Below are 4308 nucleotides of genomic sequence, written 5' to 3'. Positions count from 1 at the left end.
CTAATGATCCATTGCTGTTTTTTTTAATGCTACACATACCTTTTGTATATTCTTTTTGTCAGCTTTTTTATTTAGAAATTTCCTCATAACAAAACAGAACATTTAACTTGTCACATATTCTGCTGACACAGTGCAGTGCTTTCCAGATTTCTGATAACTGTGATATACTATTCTCTCAAATTAAAATTGGATGCACACTTGATTATAATATCTGGAAAAAATACTCTAAATGTATATAAAATAAAATTGTCCACTTCGAAATGAGAATGAATTCAAATCATGTGTCTCTCCATTTCAGAGAACTAGACATAGCTTACAAAATATGTGTCCTGGGATCATCCCTATTCTCCATCATTTTAACATTAAATGTGACTGAGGCTGTCAATTTATTAGACTTACAATAGGTTACCTTGTAAAGTCAGAGGAGACAAAGCTGTCAGTTTTACTTTTATATGTTAAAGACATTTGGTGTTTTTTTTAAAAAAAACTCAAAGATTTTAAAAACTTTTAAATCTCCTTACATTCAAGCTCTTGAATGTAAGGAGATTTCCAAATGTTCCAAATACAGTAGAGTCTCACTTATCCAAGCTAAACAGGCCGGCAGAAGCTTGGATAACCGAATATATTGGATAAAAAGGAGGGATTAAGGAAAAGCCTATTAAACATCAAATTAGGTTATGATTTTACAAATTAAACACCAAAACATCATGTTATACAACAAATTTGACAGAAAATGCAGTTCGATACGCAGTAATGTTATGTTGTAATTACTGTATTTACGAATTTAGCACCAAAATATCACGATATATTGAAAACATTGACTACAAAAATGGCTTGGATTATCCAGAGGCTTGGATAAGCGAGGCTTGGATAAGTGAGACTCTACTGTATTAGACTCCATGACAGGGCAAACATGCTGAAAGGTTGCAGTATCTGATTCTTCAGTCTGTTTTTAATAGATCTTAATTAACATTTCTGTTATCCCAGGCTAACTTCTGTAAATTCACAATACTAGCTGCCAGATTTACTTCCCACCTTGAAGTGCATTTATTTTTTAATTTTTACTCCAATTGAAACAAGGAAAAAGTCTGCGCCTTTCATTTTTCAATTTAAAAACGACTAGCAAAACCCAAAGAACTATACTGCAAACTTCAGACCAATCTGGAAGAATCCAACAAACCCTTTTTTGAAACTGAACGGAAAAGAATTTCTAATCCATTTACTCTGCCCACATTCTAAGGGCTACTATTTTACAAACAACTAGTACTACAAGTGGGGGTTTGAAATAAGATATCTTATCCATATTGCAATTTGTCATGCCATCTGATTAGTCTATTCAGAAGTAAACCTCACTGAATTTAACTGGATTTTCTTGCAATTTTATGCCTAGATCTAAGTCTGTAGTCTTATGCACACACTCAACTGGAACCAAGGGTGACTCTGTGGAATCTAATGGGAGAAATCTCTGTGTGATTAAAGTTGTCAAGCTTGCAATGCATTGTTTACACATCAAAAGGAACTAGTGACTCTTCTCATACTTGAGTAGTATATAACCCAGACTGCTTCTCCACAGTCATTTAAACCAGGTCAGGATGTGGATTAAAAAGACCAAATTCCTTGAGAAGTGCTTACATAGACACTGCACCCAGTAACTGACTGGAAGTTGAATGGTGTCCACAAAGACCCACTGATTATGGATCTTAGTGCCTGTGTAGAAGTGTCACAAACAAAGAAAGCGAAAACCTTCTTCAAATAATATATTAAATGAAGATGTTATAGAATGGCCACTTTGTTTCAGAAATCTCCAAACTCTAGCCTGCAAAATATATTTCCATCAGCTATGATAGTTGGGAGATTCTGAACAGAATAATACAATTTCTATTAAGGGAATGTTTCCTTTCTTGCATTTTGTTCTGCCCTCCTCCTCCTCCTCCTTCTTTTGCCCCTTTGGTTTTATACTTGTATTCATTTTCCTGAGATCATAAAGAGGCCTGTAGTGGGAAAAGACTTTTAATACTTAAGAGTTTGATCCCATAACTTTTGGGTTTGGTTTGCCTGACCTCAAACTGGACATTTCAAAAAGCTTTAAGAACTTGTTGCACTTTTAAGGATTTGGCCAAAACATTCAATATCTAATGTACTAACTAATTTAGAATGTTGGTAATTCAAGTGGGGGGGAAAGAATATGCAATTTTTGCCTTCTTAGAAATGGACAGGGAAAATGATTTCTCTAGTTTTTTTGGGCTCCTTAAACAATGCAGAGTCCTATGAAAGTGTTTATCTCTCCTGCTAACTGCTTTCAATTCTGGTATTCTAGGAAAAGGTAGACAGGACTTCTAAACACCATCATTTAATAGGCAATTATCAGTGTCCCATTTATTTTAGCATGTCTGTTAAATCCTGGAATGGTACTCTTAATACCTACGGCCTAACAAGGACTTTTGCATTTCCTTGTGTCCAAGAAATATGCTTGAAAATTTCATCTCTTGAACAGAGCTGGAAAAACTCATTTCCATTTCTCACAATCCCCTTTCTAATAGATCCCTGGCTCTGGATGCAACTAGGTAACCTTCAATTTGTTCCAACTTGCTGGTCACTGCATTACTACTACTATTGGTTTTGCTTGTTAGTCAATGCACACTAGTGTGAGAAATAATTACATGTCCAGTTTTCATGAAAAGCCTATATCCTTGGAAACTCTCCTTTGTATAACTTAAACATTCCTGTAATTATGCCAAAAACCTGAAGAACTGTGAAAATCATTTGCTCACAGTTAAATAAGTTGTGTTGTATCTGAACCATTTCCCCTAGAGGAATATTTGTAAAATAATTTGAAAATTGGCTGTGAGACTTTTCTGAGAAAGCCATGAAACATTTTTGAAACAGATTATCTTTAACTATTATAAGTCATTTATGTATTGGCTTTTGTGCATAATTATATTCCAGAAAAATTGTAAGTCATATCTCTCCCAGACCACATAAATAAGAACACTCAGGAGGATTTGTAACCATACAAATGAATACCACCTATGGTTTCAAAACACATGAATGTGTGCCATATAACAGAAAAAGCATGCCAACTGTCTCTCTTGGAAGATTTGAAACACATTTTCCTGATCATTGAGTGCTCTCTAACAGCATGAAATCTATGACAGTTATGCTTCTTGATTCCACTCAGCATTGCTGGAATTATTGCATATAGAAAAGAAATGTATTAAAATCAACGTGGAGATATTTTCATCCAAAGGGCATTCTTTAGGGAATCATTGAAAAGGAGCCAGCATGAACTCTGAGAAACTGCTCTGGAGCATTGTCATTTCATACTTTTCCTGTCCAGGTCTTCCATAGTCTGTACTTCTGGCCAAAGCCAAGAATTATAGGTTCATTTATACTTCTTGTTTCAAATGTGTATTTAATAACTCGAGCAAGATGCCATTCTAATTGCTGATCATCTTATGCTATTCCCATTCTGCTGCCATTTAATATCCTCAAGAGTGAGAAGCACTGAGAGACATTGGGACAATGATAAACGTAATTAATGCACAAAAAGGTAGATGTTGCCCCAAATATATTCACATACTATTCAATTTTAAGGTCCAGCAGTGCTCCAAAACTCATCATTTGAGTAATATTTTGTAAAAATAAAATAACCCATAGAATTTAATACAATTTTAAAATTCTGGCATTTATCTTTCACTCATTCAGGAATGATTTGTGTTTTATTAACAGGATGAAAACTAACAATTTTTCTTGAATCTATAACATATGCTACGTTGTAAAATATGCCCCCCTTACTACTACATAGCTATTTTGCAGATAAAAACCAAATGGGCATTTCTTTGTTAGAATACCATGCCTCAGTGTTCATTTCCAGACCCTCAACCTCCCTGCTGGGGAAGATTGACCACCAGTTTGTGCTCTGCAATCAGAGAAAAAAAAATCTTTCAGATAAACTCCAGCACTTACATTGGGTTTTTAACTGGTTCTTGCTGTCATTTCATTTTGTGGTATGTTTTAATTCTGCTTTATATTTTAATTGCACTTATTTTATTTGAACGTTGTTAGTGTTGGCTAAAGTCCCCCCTTTTTGGGAGAAATGTGAAATATATGGTTTTTTGTGTGTGTATCAAGAGTGACTTGAGAAACTGGAAGTCATTTCTGGTGTGAGAGAATTGTTCGTCTGCAAGGACATTGCCCAGGGAATGCCTGGATGTTTTGATGTTTTTACCATTTTTGTAGGAGGCTTCCCTCATGTTCCCACATGGAGCTGGAGCGGATAGAGAGAGCTCATCCACGGTCTCTGGATTC

Source organism: Anolis carolinensis, chromosome 5 (genome assembly GCF_035594765.1).
Source record: "Anolis carolinensis isolate JA03-04 chromosome 5, rAnoCar3.1.pri, whole genome shotgun sequence".
Taxonomy (NCBI): domain Eukaryota; kingdom Metazoa; phylum Chordata; class Lepidosauria; order Squamata; family Dactyloidae; genus Anolis; species Anolis carolinensis.
The sequence above is the reverse complement of the archived record's forward strand: the minus strand, read 5'-3'. Positions refer to the sequence as shown.